Genomic DNA, 18,080 nt, shown 5'->3' with positions numbered 1-18,080 from the left:
GAGACCAATTTTTAATCGGCAAAGTTGCTGATTATTCGCTCCTTCAGTTTAACTCAGTTTACAACTTATTCTCAATGTCCAGGTGGCAATTAGTGATAAGGCTTCAAAATGGCAAGCCCATGACATCAAAACCACATGGCATTACACCCTTCAAAGTAGTAAAGCAGTTACAGAGTAGAGATGAAATTGTTCAATTATAGAATCAACTGACCCACCAGTATGCATTTTATTACCACGTTAATCGCCGAGCTTGTCGAAAAAAAGAAGAATGCCTGAAGATTTGCCTATTCTTTTGGATTTTGGAGAAGAAAAAAAAAACACAACAACAAAATAAGCCGTAGAAAAACAAGCACAGAGCGAGCCAGCCAGGAGTCTGACCTAGAATCTTCTGATCCATAGTCAGACGCTTTGTCCATTGCGCCACTGGCCCACCGATAGTAAAGACCCCTGATTGCTACAGAGTTGTTGGTTTTAGATGTGACAGTGGCAAGCATTGCTGTCTGCTTATTCTCACCTTGTTATCAGGAGGTAAGCCCTGATAATTGCCGAGCTTATCCGAGAGCTTGTGTGATGAATGGCAATACCGAAGCATGTTACATGACTCCCCATAGACATCGGAACCTCAACCTATCAGGGTTCTGTAGCTCTACTGCTGTCTAAAAAGTCACTTCTGGCCGCATGGGAGAAAACCAGGAATCCTAACTGCTAAGCTTATCCTAAGCTTGTGGGCCACTTTCCATAATCTGGCCAGTGTGGTTTACAGAAATAAATAGTGTTGCATGCATTCAAGGGACATGAAAAACTGCCTATCGTCGGTCTGTCAAGGTACAAAATTGACATATTGTGAGGTTATTAATGAAAGTTAGACCAATTTTTTATCCGCAAAGTTGCTGATGTAGTTTCGTCTACCGGTTCTCAGAAGAATCACACTCAGTCAGTGGTTTTCTCTCAGAAGAAAAGACTTTATTTTATGGAAAACAACGCCGAGAGTCCTTGCAAGGAAATCTCTCGAATGTTTTTTAGTATCTCCTTATATACACTATATGGGGCGGTTCCACAATAGTCAAACTTTTCCTTATGATTACAATTTTAATACCTCCTTAGAGAGGAGAGGCCCCCTGCTTGATTTATTCTAAAGAAAGGCCCTGTATGTATGTCTGACCATATGTTTGTCATCAGTTTTGTACATTCCAACACATAGGCAACTTTCTATTTTATTGCCTAAAATTTGTGACATTTTGGTGAACATGCACCACTTGTGGTGAAACAAAACAAACATAACCCCAGGTATTTATTCAATACAGTGGCTAAATTAACGAAAAATAAAGCCTCAACAAGTGTTGACATTTCCCAACATCACAGCAGTAATGACTTTATGAACTACTTTACTTCTAAGATCGATACTATTAGAGATAAAATTGCAACCATTCAGCTGTCAGATACAGTATCATATCACACAGTGCACTATAGACCCCCTGAGGAACAGTTCCACTCATTCTCTACTATAGGAGAGGAAGAATTGTATAAACTTGTTAAATCATCTAAACCAACAACATGTATGTTAGACCCTATACCATCTAAGCTCCTAATAGAGGTGCTTCCAGAAGTCATAGATCCTCTTCTGACTATTATTAATTCCTCATTGTCATTAGGATATGTCCCCAAAACCTTCAAACTGGCTGTTATTAAGCCTCTCATCGGGCATAGTTGAGTGGTAGAGCATTTGAGTGCAGATCAAGAGGTCCTCGGTTCAAAATCGGGTGCCGCTTATGGATTTAGCAGATTAGGAATAAGTGCAAACATATCTATATAGAAAGGTTCTGTATGTGATTGTAACTCAGTGGCACATCCTCTCGAGAGGTTCTTTTTTTTTGAATATGGCATGCTTGTCATATCCAAAAACTTTTTTCAAAATTGAGTCTGTCATGTTGTGTGAGGCTATGGTCCAGGGAGTCTGTGGGGGTATAGCTCAGTGGTAGAGCATTTGACTGCAGATCAAGAGGTCCCCAGTTCAAATCTGGGTGCCCCCTTTGTATTTGGCAGGTTAGGAATATGTGTAGCCATATCTTCCTGCCTTTTTGTGCTCATACTGTATGCGGTTATATCTCAATGGCACAGCGTTTCATTGTAGATCAAGAAATCCCAGGTTCATTCCATGTGCCTCCTTTGGGCTTGGCATATTAGGAATAAACAAATCCTTGACATAAATTCATTTTTGTGGTTTGTGCTCATGCAGTACAGGGTTATAGCTCAACGACAGAGCATTTGTCTGCAGATCAATAGGTCTACGTTTTGGATCTGGCTTGCTTGACATAATCAACGACATGATTTCAAAGTGAGTCTGTAATCAAGTCGTCCACAGTTCAAATCTGGGTGTCTCCTTAGGACTTGTCTTATTTGGAGGGTTTGAGTTGTAGAGTTGTTGATTCGGATTTGGAGTAACCAAAGACCTAAGTTTACAGTGAAGGAGTCAATGTTTGATATTGTTGAATCGTAGGATCTAACTTAATCTTTGGCTCTAAACACAGAAGTCTGTAGGGGTATGGCTTAATGAAAGAGCATTTTTCTGCAAAGATGTGGGGGCATAGTTCAGTGGTAGAGCATTTGAGTGCAGATCAAGAGGTCCTCGGTTCAACTCCGAGTGCCGCATATGGATTTGGCAGATTAGGAATAAGTGCAAACATATCTATATAGAAAGATTCTGTATGTGATTGTAACTCAGTGGCACATCCTCCCGAGAGGTTCTTTTTTGTATCTGGCATGCTTGTCATATCCAAAAACTTTATTCAAAAGTGAGTCTGTCATCTTGTGTGAGGCTATGATTCAGGGAGTCTGTGGGGGTATAGCTCAGTGTTAGAGCATTTGACTGCAGATCAAGAGATCCCCGGTTCAAATCCGGGTGCCCCATTTGGAATTGGCATGTTAGGAATATGTGTAGCCATATCTTCCTGCCTTTTTGTGCTCATACTGTACGGGGTTATATCTCAATGGCACGGCATTTGATTGCAGATCAAGAGGTCCCAGGTTCATTCCATGTGCCTAATTTGGGCTTGGCATATTAGGAATAAACAAATCCTTGACATAAATTCATTTTTGAGGTTTGTGCTCATGCAGTACGGGGATATAGCTCAACGACAGAGCATTTGTCTGCAGATCAATAGGTCTACGTTTTGGATCTGGCTTGCTTGACATAATCAACGACATGATTTCAAAGTGAGTCTGTAATCAAGTCGTCCACAGTTCAAATCTGGGTGTCCCCTTTGGACTTGTCTTATTTGGAGGTTTTGAGTTGTAGAGTTGTTGATTCGGATCTAACTTAATCTTTGGCCCTAAGCACAGAAGTCTGTGGGGGTATGGCTCAATGAAAGAGCATTTGACTGCAGATCAAGAGGGCCCCAGTTCATATCCGGGTGCCCCTTGTGGATTTGGCAGTTTAGGAATAAGTGCAAACATATCTATAAAGAAAGATTCTATGTGATTGTAACTCAGTGGTGCATCCTCTCGAGAGGATCTTTTTTGTATTTGGCATGCTTGTCATATCCATAAACTTTATTCAAAAAGTGGCCTGTTGCTTTAGGTCTGCGATTGTAACAACGTGATAATAATTTGGCAAAACAAGAATTATCCAAAAGGACCGTTTTCTGAATTATATAGTGTTGTATGCATTCAAGGGATCTGTTTTTTTTACTCACCCCGGGGGTTCAGTTTATTTGGGCAGATTCCTGTGATTGCTGAATTGATACATCGAACTGGTAATTAAGCTCTTTTCCAGTTAAAAATACTTGTGTCATTCATTTGAAAACACACAGTGCAACCGTTATCTAGAGGAAAAACTGCCTATCGTCACTCTGTCAAGGTACAAAAATGACATTGTGAGGGTAACAATGAAAGTGAGACCAATTTTTAATCGGCAAAGTTGCTGATTATTCGCTCCTTCAGTTTAACTCAGTTTACAACTTATTCTCAATGTCCAGGTGGCAATTAGTGATAAGGCTTCAAAATGGCAAGCCCATGACATCAAAACCACATGGCATTACACCCTTCAAAGTAGTAAAGCAGTTACAGAGTAGAGATGAAATTGTTCAATTATAGAATCAACTGACCCACCAGTCTGCATTTTATTACCACGTTAATCGCCGAGCTTGTCGAAAAAAAGAAGAATGCCTGAAGATTTGCCTATTCTTTTGGATTTTGGAGAAGAAAAAAAAAACACAACAACAAAATAAGCCGTAGAAAAACAAGCACAGAGCGAGCCAGCCAGGAGTCTGACCTAGAATCTTCTGATCCATAGTCAGACGCTTTGTCCATTGCGCCACTGGCCCACCGATAGTAAAGACCCCTGATTGCTACAGAGTTGTTGGTTTTAGATGTGACAGTGGCAAGCATTGCTGTCTGCTTATTCTCACCTTGTTATCAGGAGGTAAGCCCTGATAATTGCCGAGCTTATCCGAGAGCTTGTGTGATGAATGGCAATACCGAAGCATGTTACATGACTCCCCATAGACATCGGAACCTCAACCTATCAGGGTTCTGTAGCTCTACTGCTGTCTAAAAAGTCACTTCTGGCCGCATGGGAGAAAACCAGGAATCCTAACTGCTAAGCTTATCCTAAGCTTGTGGGCCACTTTCCATAATCTGGCCAGTGTGGTTTACAGAAATAAATAGTGTTGCATGAATTCAAGGGACATGAAAAACTGCCTATCGTCGGTCTGTCAAGGTACAAAATTGACATATTGTGAGGTTATTAATGAAAGTGAGACCAATTTTTTATCCGCAAAGTTGCTGATGTAGTTTCGTCTACCGGTTCTCAGAAGAATCACACTCAGTCAGTGGTTTTCTCTCAGAAGAAAAGACTTTATTTTATGGAAAACAACGCCGAGAGTCCTTGCAAGGAAATCTCTCGAATGTTTTTTGGTATCTCCTTATATACACTATATGGGGCGGTTCCACAATAGTCAAACTTTTCCTTATGATTACAATTTTAATACCTCCTTAGAGAGGAGAGGCCCCCTGCTTGATTTATTCTAAAGAAAGGCCCTGTATGTATGTCTGACCATATGTTTGTCATCAGTTTTGTACATTCCAACACATAGGCAACTTTCTATTTTATTGCCTAAAATTTGTGACATTTTGGTGAACATGCACCACTTGTGGTGAAACAAAACAAACATAACCCCAGGTATTTATTCAATACAGTGGCTAAATTAACGAAAAATAAAGCCTCAACAAGTGTTGACATTTCCCAACATCACAGCAGTAATGACTTTATGAACTACTTTACTTCTAAGATCGATACTATTAGAGATAAAATTGCAACCATTCAGCTGTCAGATACAGTATCATATCACACAGTGCACTATAGACCCCCTGAGAAACAGTTCCACTCATTCTCTACTATAGGAGAGGAAGAATTGTATAAACTTGTTAAATCATCTAAACCAACAACATGTATGTTAGACCCTATACCATCTAAGCTCCTAATAGAGGTGCTTCCAGAAGTCATAGATCCTCTTCTGACTATTATTAATTCCTCATTGTCATTAGGATATGTCCCCAAAACCTTCAAACTGGCTGTTATTAAGCCTCTCATCGGGCATAGTTGAGTGGTAGAGCATTTGAGTGCAGATCAAGAGGTCCTCGGTTCAAAATCGGGTGCCGCTTATGGATTTGGCAGATTAGGAATAAGTGCAAACATATCTATATAGAAAGATTCTGTATGTGATTGTAACTCAGTGGCACATCCTCTCGAGAAGTTCTTTTTTTTGAATATGGCATGCTTGTCATATCCAAAAACTTTTTTCAAAATTGAGTCTGTCATGTTGTGTGAGGCTATGGTCCAGGGAGTCTGTGGGGGTATAGCTCAGTGGTAGAGCATTTGACTGCAGATCAAGAGGTCCCCAGTTCAAATCTGGGTGCCCCCTTTGGATTTGGCAGGTTAGGAATATGTGTAGCCATATCTTCCTGCCTTTTTGTGCTCATACTGTATGCGGTTATATCTCAATGGCACAGCGTTTCATTGTAGATCAAGAAATCCCAGGTTCATTCCATGTGCCTCCTTTGGGCTTGGCATATTAGGAATAAACAAATCCTTGACATAAATTAATTTTTGTGGTTTGTGCTCATGCAGTACAGGGTTATAGCTCAACGACAGAGCATTTGTCTGCAGATCAATAGGTCTACGTTTTGGATCTGGCTTGCTTGACATAATCAACGACATGATTTCAAAGTGAGTCTGTAATCAAGTCGTCCACAGTTCAAATCTGGGTGTCCCCTTTGGACTTGTCTTATTTGGAGGTTTTGAGTTGTAGAGTTGTTGATTCGGATTTGGAGTAACCAAAGACCTGAGTTTACAGTGAAGCAGTCAATGTTTGATATTGTTGAATCGTTGGACCTAACTTAATCTTTGGCTCTAACCACAGAAGTCTGTGGGGGTATGGCTCAATGAAAGAGCATTTTTCTGCAAAGATGTGGGGTATAGTTGAGTGGTAGAGCATTTGAGTGCAGATAAAGAGGTCCTTGGTTCAAATCCGAGTGCCGCTTATGGATTTGCCAGATTAGGAATAAGTGCAAACATATCTATATGGAAAGATTCTGTATGTGATTGTAACTCAGTGGCACATCCTCTCGAGAGGTTCATTTTTTGTATCTGGCATGCTTGTCATATCCAAAAACTTTATTCAAAAGTGAGTCTGTCATCTTGTGTGAGGCTATGATCCAGGGAGTCTGTGGGGGTATAGCTCAGTGGTAGAGCATTTGACTGCAGATCAAGAGGTCCCCGGTTCAAATCTGGGTGCCCCCTTTAGATTTGGCAGGTTAGGAATATGTGTAGCCATATCTTCCTGCCTTTTTGTGCTCATACTGTATGGGGTTATATCTCAATGGCACAGCATTTCATTGTAGATCAAGAAGTCCCAGGTTCATTCCATGTGCCTCCTTTGGGCTTGGCATATTAGGAATAAACAAATCCTTGACATAAGTTCATTTTTGTGGTTTGTGATTATGCTGAACGGGTTATAGCTCAACAACAGAGCATTTGTCTGCAAGTCAATAGGTCTACTATTTTGATCTGGCTTGCTTGACATAATCAACGACATGATTTCAAAGTGAGTCTGTCATCTTGTGTGTGGCTATGATCCAGGGAATCTGTGGGGGTATAGCTCAGTGGTAGAGCATTTGACTGCAGATCAAGAGGTCCTTGGTTCAAATCCGGATGCCCCCTTTAGATTTGGCATGTTAGGAATCTGTGTAGCCATATCTTCCTGCCTTTTGTGCTCATACTGTACAGGGTTATATCTCAATGGTACGGCGTTTGATTGCAGATTAACCCTCTGGGGACGGATTGGGCGGTACCGCCCAAAATGGCATACTTTTACAAATGTGTAGTTATCTCAAAAACTATTAATGCTAGAGAGATGCGGTTTTTTTTTGCCGTCTTCCTCAGATTCCACTGAAAACAGCGGTATCCAGTTTGTATATTAAACACGCTTCCCTTATTGCGCAATACCACTGCGTAAACAGGCCAATGAAAACTATTATGTTAGGCAGATTCAACACGCAACAACCAATGTAAAAACCGCTGGGAGGAATATTTTTCTAACCCAATCAGAGGAAGGTTACCATGATTTATTCTAGCCATTCAGAGGACTCTGTAGCTCTGCTGTAGCCTTGTAAAAGCTGAGCTGGACTATAGTAAAACGACCTCCAGCCAGGTGTAATCAATAACCGATCGGAGAATCAGCATGAAGTGGAGAAAGCAGAAAGCGATCAGAGTGTTACAGAGAACGATCGGAGTATTAGCGAGCACAAAGAGATAAATTCGAGAGAGATATAGCATTATTACAGAATTGTTTTATCAAAATTGCAAGCAGTAAAAGATTTAGGGCAGAACAAGCTCTGGAACAATTACTGGAAAGTGACGAGGGGAAATCTGGAGCAGACAGCTTTTACACAGATGACGAAGTATTTTACCAGGATGGGGAAGATCCATTTGAGGACTGGTATGTAACTTCAAATAACCTCTTTATCATTATAATTTATTATATCATACATCTTGAGTATGTATATGTTTTGGATTTTTAGTCAGATAGCGATTGAGGCATGAAATATTTGTTTTAGTGTACCATACTACTCTTTCCCTGTAAACTCAGTTCAAGAGTGGTGTGCAATTTGTTTCAATAGACTGACTTACTCAACTAAGTAAACTGCTCAGGTCAAGAGAGGTGAAATGTGTTTTTAGTGTACAGTGGAGTTTCATAGGGTTACATGAGTTTATAGGAGTTATTTTTTCTACATTGAATTTTGACACAAAAAAAGCTTCCAGTTTGATTGTGTATTTGCTCTGATGCAGGATGCAGACAGGACAACTCGCCGCACACCCCTACCCATTGTCCCTTGGACCCAGCAAACCCTGCACACAAGCCTGCAGATGTCAGAAAGTACTGTGAGCACTGCAAGGCAAGCAAAGTGTACAACAAGACCTCCTGGCCTTGCTTTGCTCACTGGCATGCCTAGGACTGTTTGTAAAAAAAAGTTAATTATTTAATTGTTCTTTACACATTTGATTAAACAATAACACATTTCTGTCAAGCAAAGAGTTTGAAAAAAAAATTTTTTTTCAAAAACTGTTCTATATTGTGTGTTTTTCAGTAATAAATGACAAAAAAAAATCTAATTTTCGTTTTTGAAATTCTCTAGTTTAGTGTAGAATTTTTCACTCATACTTCCTTTATAAACACATTGCATGCATGCTTATGGTAGCTTAGGGTCTTCTGAATCCATCGATACCAAATACATGGTGGTCCATCATCATTACATATGGTTTATAAGCCGAAATGTAAAAATAGAGAAAACAGACCAAAAAGGGCTTAGTCCCAAAAATGAAAAAACGCCTAGGACTGTTTGTAAATAAAGTTAATTATTGAATTGTTCTTTACACATTTGATTGAACATTAACCCATTTCTGTCAAGCAAAGGGTTTGAAAAATATATTTTTGGGTCAAAAACTTTTCACTTTTGTTGTGTGAGGTAGGATTTTCAGTAATAAATGACAAAAATCTCATTTTTGTTTTGAAATTCTCTAGTTTATTGTACAATTTTTCACTCATACTTCCTTTATAAACATATTGCATGCATGCTTATGGTAGCTTAGGGTCTTCTGAATCCATCGATACCAAATACATGGTGGTCCATCATCATTACATATGGTTTATAAGCCGAAATGTAAAAATAGAGAAAACGGACCAAAAAGGGCTTAGTACCCTAAGGGTTAAGAGGTCCCAGGATCATTCCATGTGCCTAATTTGTGCTTGGCATATTAGGAATGAACAAATCCTTGACATAAATTCATTTTTGATGTTTGTGCTCAGGCAGTACGGGGTTATAGCTCAACAACAGAGCATTTGTCTGCAGATCAATATTTCTATGTTTTGGATCTGGCTTGCTTGACATAATCAACGACATGATTTCAAAGTGAGTCTGTAATCAAGTCGTCCACAGTTCAAATCTGGGTGTCTCCTTAGGACTTGTCTTATTTGGAGGGTTTGAGTTGTAGAGTTGTTGATTCGGATTTGGAGTAACCAAAGACCTAAGTTTACAGTGAAGGAGTCAATGTTTGATATTGTTAAATCGTAGGATCTAACTTAATCTTTGGCTCTAAACACAGAAGTCTGTAGGGGTATGGCTTAATGAAAGAGCATTTTTCTGCAAAGATGTGGGGGCATAGTTCAGTGGTAGAGCATTTGAGTGCAGATCAAGAGGTCCTCGGTTCAACTCCGAGTGCCGCATATGGATTTGGCAGATTAGGAATAAGTGCAAACATATCTATATAGAAAGATTCTGTATGTGATTGTAACTCAGTGGCACATCCTCCCGAGAGGTTCTTTTTTGTATCTGGCATGCTTGTCATATCCAAAAACTTTATTCAAAAGTGAGTCTGTCATCTTGTGTGAGGCTATGATCCAGGGAGTCTGTGGGGGTATAGCTCAGTGTTAGAGCATTTGACTGCAGATCAAGAGATCCCCGGTTCAAATCCGGGTGCCCCATTTGGAATTGGCATGTTAGGAATATGTGTAGCCATATCTTCCTGCCTTTTTGTGCTCATACTGTACGGGGTTATATCTCAATGGCACGGCATTTGATTGCAGATCAAGAGGTCCCAGGTTCATTCCATGTGCCTAATTTGGGCTTGGCATATTAGGAATAAACAAATCCTTGACATAAATTCATTTTTGAGGTTTGTGCTCATGCAGTACGGGGATATAGCTCAACGACAGAGCATTTGTCTGCAGATCAATAGGTCTACGTTTTGGATCTGGCTTGCTTGACATAATCAACGACATGATTTCAAAGTGAGTCTGTAATCAAGTCGTCCACAGTTCAAATCTGGGTGTCCCCTTTGGACTTGTCTTATTTGGAGGTTTTGAGTTGTAGAGTTGTTGATTCGGATCTAACTTAATCTTTGGCCCTAAGCACAGAAGTCTGTGGGGGTATGGCTCAATGAAAGAGCATTTGACTGCAGATCAAGAGGGCCCCAGTTCATATCCGGGTGCCCCTTGTGGATTTGGCAGTTTAGGAATAAGTGCAAACATATCTATAAAGAAAGATTCTATGTGATTGTAACTCAGTGGTGCATCCTCTCGAGAGGATCTTTTTTGTATTTGGCATGCTTGTCATATCCATAAACTTTATTCAAAAAGTGGCCTGTTGCTTTAGGTCTGCGATTGTAACAACGTGATAATAATTTGGCAAAACAAGAATTATTTATCAAAATTATCAAAAAACCACAGCTTGACCCCAAATAACTAGTTAATTATAGACCAATCTCGAATCTCCCTTTTCTGTCCAAGATACTAGAAAAGGTGGTATCCTCACAATTATATTCCTTCTTAGAGAAAAATGGTATATGTGAGGATTTCCAGTCAGGATTTAGACCGTATCATAGTACTGAGACTGCTCTCCTTAGAGTTACAAATCATCTTATCATCTGATCGTGGGTGTATCTCTCTATTAGTTTTATTGGATCTTAGTGCTGCGTTTGACACAATTGACCACAAAATTCTTTTGCATAGACTTGAACACTTTGTTGGCATCAGTGGAAGTGCATTAGCATGGTTTAAATCGTACTTATATGACCGCCATCAGTTCGTAGCAGTGAATGAAGATGTATCCTATCGATCACAAGTGCAGTATGGAGTACCTCAAGGCTCAGTACTAGGGCCGCTACTCTTCACGCTCTATATGTTACCCTTGGGAGATATCATCAGGAAACATGGTGTTAGCTTTCACTGTTATGCTGATGATGCTCAACTCTATATTTCTTCGCAGCCCGGTGAAACACACCAATTTGAAAAACTAATGGAATGCTTAGTCGATATAAAAAACTGGATGACAAGTAATTTCTTACTGCTAAATTCTGAAAAAACAGAGGTGTTAATTATAGGACCTAAAAACTCCGCTTGTAATAACCTAGAACACTGTCTAAGACTTGATGGTTGCTCTGTCAATTCTTCGTCATCAGTTAGGAACCTAGGTGTGCTATTTGATCGCAATCTTTCCTTAGAAAGCCACGTTTCTAGCATTTGTAAAACTGCATTTTTCCATCTCAAAAATATATCTAAATTACGGCCTATGCTCTCAATGTCAAATGCAGAAATGTTAATCCATGCTTTTATGACCTCAAGGTTAGATTATTGTAATGCTTTATTGGGTGGTTGTTCTGCACGCTTAGTAAACAAACTACAGCTAGTCCAAAATGCAGCAGCAAGAGTTCTTACTAGAACCAGGAAGTATGACCATATTAGCCCGGTCCTGTCAACACTGCACTGGCTCCCTATCAAGCATCGTATAGATTTTAAAATATGGCTTATTACCTATAAAGCCCTGAATGGTTTAGCACCTCAGTATTTGAATGAGCTCCTTTTACATTATAATCCTCTATGTCCGCTACGTTCTCAAAACTCAGGCAATTTGATAATACCTAGAATATCAAAATCAACTGCGGGCGGCAGATCCTTTTCCTATTTGGCGCCTAAACTCTGGAATAACCTACCTAACATTGTTCGGGAGGCAGACACACTCTTGCAGTTTAAATCTAGATTAAAGACCCATCTCTTTAACCTGGCATACACATAACATACTAATATGCTTTTATTATCCAAATCCGTTAAAGGATTTTTAGGCTGCATTAATAAGGTAAACCGGAACCGGAAACACTTCCCATAACACCCTATGTACTTGCTACATCATTAGAAGAATGGCATCTACGCTAATATTTGTCTGTTTCTCTTTTGTTCTGAGGTCACCGTGGCCACCAGATCCAGTCTGTGTCCAGATCAGAGGGTCACTGCAGTCACCCGGATCCATTATGTATCCAGACCAGATGCTGGATCAGCACCTAGAAAGGACCTCTACATCCCTGAAAGACAGCGGAGACCAGGACAACTAGAGCCCCAGATACAGATCCCCTGTAAAGACCTTGTCTCAAAGGAGCACCAGGACAAGACCACAGGAAACAGATGATTCTTCTGCACAATCTGACTTTGCTGCAGCCTGGAATTGAACTACTGGTTTCGTCTGGTCAGAGGAGAACTGGCCCCCCAACTGAGCCTGGTTTCTCCCAAGGTTTTTTTCTCCATTCTGTCACCGATGGAGTTTCGGTTCCTTGCCGCTGTCGCCTCTGGCTTGCTTAGTTGGGGACACTTCATCTACAGCGATATCGTTGACTTGATTGCAAATAAATGCACAGACACTATTTAATTGAATAGAGATGACATAACTGAATTCAATAATGAACTGCCTTTAACTATCATTTTTTCATTATTGACACTGTTTTCCTAATGAATGTTGTTCAGTTGCTTTGACGCAATGTATTTTGTTTAGAGCGCTATACAAATAAAGGTGACTTTAAATGTCCATTTACAATTTATTCAGCGGGACCTCCGTAGTGCTCCCGTGGACATAATTTTTTATGCAAATTCTACAGTATTATGTGACAAAACTTACATGAATGGACTCTACTGAGCGTGCTTTGTACAGTAGATGTGTTTCTATTAACAATATTGCACTCATTTGAAATAAATAAAGTTAAGTTAGAGTTGCTATTTAATGAACAGTGAGACGCGCACCACCTGTGGTGCACGTGTGCCAAAATTCAAAGCTCGTTTTTATGCAAATTCTTTAGTATTATGGGATAAAACTTACATGAATGGATTCCTATGAGTGTGTTGAGTACAGTACAGGTGTTTCCTCTAGGCCTCAACCTAAGATTTTTCTTCTGACTTCCACCCCTCTCGAGCTGCCTTCTCTAGCCGGGGAGGGTGCACCCTGGCCGGCTTGGATGAGTAGGTGTGAGGGGGGTGGATGGTACTATTTTTTGCTAATATCTCCACGAAGCGGTGGATTCCGGGGCTAAAATTTTGGGGGATCCCTAGAGGGTCGAGGGGCCTACCATATGTGACCACCCACGAGTTCCTGGGTGGTCCGGTTACTGAGTTATAACGGTTCAAATTCCACATTTTTGGGAGCCGTAACTTGGAACCCCGGGGTCAAAGGGACATGGGACTGGTGTCGTCGGATAGAGGTCCTTGCTGCCTGACTTTGTTTCAATTTTGGTGCAGTTTTGCCCCGTTTTGGCGGAGTTACAGTTTTTTGAAATTTGGTGAACATTCACCACGTGTGGTGAAATTAACCAAAATCCAACATTTTTTCTATGCATATTTCTACAGTATTATGGGACTAAACTTACAAAAATGGTTTCTTTGGAGCTTGCAGAGTACAGCTGATGAGACTTCAACCACGAAATCGCTAAAATGTATCTGTTAATGGAACCATTAGGAAGGGCGTGCTGAATAAATGGCTAATGGGATTTATTAATTATTTACAATTTATTCAGCGGGACCTCCGTAGTGCTCCCGTGGACATACATTTTTATGCAAATTCTACAGTATTATGTGACAAATCTTACATAAATGGACTCTACTGAGCGTGCTGTGTACAGTAGAGGTGTTTCGATTAACAATATTGCACTCATTTGAAATAAATCAAGTTAAATCAGAATCAGAATCAGAATCAGAAAGAGCTTTATTAAATAGACTTGGTATTTGATAATCTGCAAGTGGACACATATGCTGTCAAATAAATTGAGGGTAGACATGCAACATATGTGGTGAAATTAACCAAAATCCGACATTTTTTATATGGAAATTCTACATTATTATGGGATAGATCTTACATTGATGGACTCTGCTGAGATGTCTGAGTACACTGCAGGCGTTTTGATCAACAATATTGCATATTTTTAATTAAATCAAATTTAATAGAATTGCTATTTGTTAAACCTCAAGTGCACACATATCCCACTTGCCATTTATTCATATTGGAAGGATACCAAATTTGGGGCACCGTATCTCCTTCTCCCGGGGGTTCAGGGACTTGGGGCCGGTGGTGTCTGATAGAGGTCCTCAAGGTCTAATATTGACCAGAGGTTGGTGTTTTTCCCCTCTTTTTGAGTGAGTTATGGCCGGTCAAATTTTGGGACTTTTTGCATTTGTGGGGCCGTATCTCTGGCCCCCGGTGGTCTATCGACTTGCGGGAGGTGGCTTCAGAGAGGGCCCTTCGAGTGCTATCAAGTCACCCAGTTTCAATTTGCTAGGTCTCTTCCTTCCATTTGACTATCAAAAATGTGGGGGGCCATAACTCCGCCCCCCGGGAGTTTTATGGATGGGGGGGCAGCGGTGTTTGGTGGGCCTTCTGTAGGTCTTACTCTGACCCGAGTTTGGTGCAGTTTGGCCCCGTTTTGGCGGAGTTACAGCTTGGCAAATTTGTGACATTTTGGTGAACATGCACCACTTTTTTCTATGCATATTTCTACAGTATTGTGGGATGAAACGTACATAAATGGATTCCTCTGAGTGCCTTGAGTACAGTACAAGTGTTTTCTCTAGTCCTCATCCTAAAATTTTTCTTCCGACTTCCACCCACCTCGAGCTGCCTTCTCTAGCCGGGGAGGGTGAACCCTGGCCAGCTTGGATGAGTAGGTTCGAACCTATCAGAAGCTCAGGGTTCTGTAGTACTGTCCAAAAAGTCACTTCTGGTGCAGGAAGATGTGCTGGATTTTTGAGCAGAGAAGCAAAAGGCATCAAGCTTTCCCATACCAGGAGTCAAACCCAAGCTGCCTGGGTGAAAACCAGGAATCCTAACCTATAGACCATAAGGGATTTGGACACCTTAAAATGGCCATTGGCGCACTTTCCATACATGTGGTCAGTGTGGGCGCAGGATCTTGTAGATGCCTGTTACTTTAGGTCTGCGATTGTAACAGTGTGATAATAATTTGGCAAAACAAGAATTATCCAAAAGGACGGTTTTCTGAATTACATAGTGTTGTATGCATTCAAGGGATCTGTTTTTTTACTCACCCCGGGGGCTCAGTTTATTTGGGCAGATTCCTGTGATTGCTGAATTGGTACATCGAACTGGTAATTAAGCTCTTTTCCAGTTGAAAATACTTGTGTCATCCATTTGAAGACACACTGCAACCGTTATCTAGAGGAAAAACTGCCTATCGTCACTTTGTCAAGGTACAAAAATGACATTGTGATGGTAACAATGAAAGTGAGACTAATTTTTAATCGGCAAAGTTGCTGCTTATTCGCTCCTTCAGTTTAACTCAGTTTACAACTTATTCTCAATGTCCAGGTGGCATATAGTGATAAGGCTTCAAAATGGCAAGCCCATGACATTAAAACCACATGGCATTACACCCTTCAAAGTAGTAAAGCAGTTACAGAGTAGAGATGAAATTGTTCAATCTAGAATCAACTGGCCCACCAGCCTGCATTTTATTACCACGTTAATCGCCGAGCTTAGGTGAGAGCATGTGTGATGAATGGCAATACCGAAGCATGTTACGCGACTCCCCATAGACATCGGAACCTCAATCTATCAGGGTTCTGTAGCTCTACTGCTGTCCAAAAAGTCACTTCAGGTGCAGGAAGATGTGCTGGCTTTTTGAGGAGAGAAGCAAAAAAGATCAAGCTTTCCCATCACGGGAGTCGACCCTTGGCTGCATGGGATAAATCCAGGAATCCTAACTGCTAGACCATATGGGAACTGGCCAGCTTTAACTGGGCACAAGCTTGTGGGCCACTTTAATTAAATCTGGCCAGTGTGGTTTATAGAAATAAATGGTGTTACATGCATTCAAGGGACATGTTTGTTGACTCACCCGGGGGTTCAGTTTTTTGGCCAGAGTCCTGTGATTGCTGAATTGATACCTTGAACTGGTAATTAAGCTCTTGTCCAGGTGAAAATACTTGTGTCATGCATCTAAAAACACACATGCAATCGTTATCTAGATGAAAAACTGTCTATCGTCGGTCTGTCAAGGTCCAAAATTGACATACGAATGGCAATACCGAAGCATGTCCGTGTCTCCCCTAGACAACGGAAAGGGTGTGCAGAAAATGTCTTTTTTGGAAAAAAAGAAGAATGCCTGAATATTTGCCTTTTCTTCTAGATTTTGGAGAAAAAAAAAAAACACAACAACAAAATAAGCCGGAGAAAAACAAGCACAGAGAGAGCCAGCCAGGAGTCGAACCTAGAATCTTCTGATCCGTAGTCAGACGCATTATCCATTGCGCCACTGGCCCACCAATAGTAAAAACCCCTGATTGCTACAGAGTTTATGGTTTTAGATGTGAAAGTGGCAAGCATTGCTGTCTGCTTATTCTCACCTTGTTTTTAGGAGGTAAGCCCACCAGCCCATCAGCCAACCAGCCCCTCCCTGGTGGTCTAGTGGTTAGGATTCGGCGCTCCCACCTCTGCGGGCTGGGTTCGATTCCCGGTCAGGGAAAGCTCTTTTGGCTTCCAATTGTGGACTGCAAATTCAAGCTCTACTAACAGCTGTGAGAGAGCCAGCTCCAAACCAAAAAAATGGTGAGCACTTGAAAAAAAGACCTCCTTCGAACCAGCGACCTAAGGATTGCCAACACTCCAACCTACAGTCCTCCACTCTACCAGCTAAGCTATCGAAGGGGCAAAGTGTTAGACAGAAACTCGACATCTGGTGCAGGAAGATGTGCTGGATTTTTGAGGAGGGAAGCAAAAAGAAGCATGCGTTCCCACACCGGGAGTCGAACCCGGGCCGCCTGGGTGAAAACCAGGAATCCGAACCGCTAGACCATATGGCATTTGGACACCTTAAACTGGCCAGTGGCGCACTTTCCATACATGTGGTCAGTGTGGGCGCAGGGTCTTGTAGTGGCCTGTTGCTTTAGGTCTGCGACTGGTAATTAAGCTCTTGTCCAGGTGAAAATACTTGTGTCATGCATCTGAAAACACACATTGCAACCGTTATCTAGATGAAAATCTGCCTATCATCGATCTGTCAAGGTACAAAATTGACATATTGTGAGGTTAATAATGAAAGTGAGACCAATTTTTTTATCCGCAAAGTTGCTGAGTATTCGCTCATTCAGTTTAATACAGATTACAATTTATTCTCAATGTCCAGGTGGCAATTAGTGATAAGGCTTCAAAATGGCAAACCCGTGACATCAAAACAACATGGCATTACACCCTTCAAAGTAATGAAGCAGTTACAGAGTAGCGATGAAATTGTTCATTCGAAAATCAACTTGCTGCCAGCCTGCAGTTTATTTCCCCTTTAATCGCCGAGCTTGTCGGAGTGCTTGTGAGACGAATGGCAATACCGAAGCATGTCCGTGTCTTCCCTAGACATTGGAAAGGGTGTGCAGAATATGTCTTTTTTGGAAAAAAAGAAGAATGCCTGAAGATTTGCCTTTTCTTCTGGATTTTGGAGAAGAGAAAAAGAACACAACAACAAAATAAGCCGGAGAAAAACAAGCACAGAGCGAGCCAGCCAGGAGTCGAACCTAGAATCTTCTGATCCGTGAGCTTGTCGGAGAGCTTGTGAGACGAATGGCAATACCGAAGCATGTCCGTGTCTTCCCTAGACAGTGGCAAAAAAAGACCTCCTTCGAGCCAGAGTCGAACCAGCGACCTAAGGATTGCCAACACTCCAACCTACAGTCCTCCGCTCTATCAGCTGAGCTATCAAAGGG

The 18,080-nt window shown here is 41.1% G+C and overlaps 7 non-coding genes across 7 annotated transcripts; 6 read left to right on the top strand and 1 right to left on the bottom strand.

The window, feature by feature from the left end:
* The first annotated feature begins 1,958 nt into the window (after window positions 1-1,958).
* Window positions 1,959-2,030, top strand: trnac-gca (transfer RNA cysteine (anticodon GCA)). Its single transcript has one exon. It is a non-coding gene; the product is annotated as a tRNA-Cys (tRNA).
* An 805-nt stretch (window positions 2,031-2,835) lies between these two features.
* On the top strand, window positions 2,836-2,908 carry trnac-gca (transfer RNA cysteine (anticodon GCA)). The gene has a single exon. It is a non-coding gene; the product is annotated as a tRNA-Cys (tRNA).
* A 2,941-nt stretch (window positions 2,909-5,849) lies between these two features.
* trnac-gca (transfer RNA cysteine (anticodon GCA)) lies at window positions 5,850-5,921 on the top strand. The gene has a single exon. It is a non-coding gene; the product is annotated as a tRNA-Cys (tRNA).
* An 806-nt stretch (window positions 5,922-6,727) lies between these two features.
* Window positions 6,728-6,799, top strand: trnac-gca (transfer RNA cysteine (anticodon GCA)). Its single transcript has one exon. It is a non-coding gene; the product is annotated as a tRNA-Cys (tRNA).
* Window positions 6,800-7,147: 348 nt separating this feature from the next.
* trnac-gca (transfer RNA cysteine (anticodon GCA)) lies at window positions 7,148-7,219 on the top strand. The gene has a single exon. It is a non-coding gene; the product is annotated as a tRNA-Cys (tRNA).
* A 2,749-nt stretch (window positions 7,220-9,968) lies between these two features.
* On the top strand, window positions 9,969-10,041 carry trnac-gca (transfer RNA cysteine (anticodon GCA)). Its single transcript has one exon. It is a non-coding gene; the product is annotated as a tRNA-Cys (tRNA).
* Window positions 10,042-16,573: 6,532 nt separating this feature from the next.
* On the bottom strand, window positions 16,574-16,646 carry trnar-acg (transfer RNA arginine (anticodon ACG)). The gene has a single exon. It is a non-coding gene; the product is annotated as a tRNA-Arg (tRNA).
* Between the last annotated feature and the right edge of the window lie 1,434 nt (window positions 16,647-18,080).

This window comes from Carassius carassius, chromosome 38 (assembly GCF_963082965.1).
Source record: "Carassius carassius chromosome 38, fCarCar2.1, whole genome shotgun sequence".
NCBI classification, from domain to species: domain Eukaryota; kingdom Metazoa; phylum Chordata; class Actinopteri; order Cypriniformes; family Cyprinidae; genus Carassius; species Carassius carassius.
The sequence above is the reverse complement of the archived record's forward strand: the minus strand, read 5'-3'. Positions and strand labels throughout refer to the sequence as shown.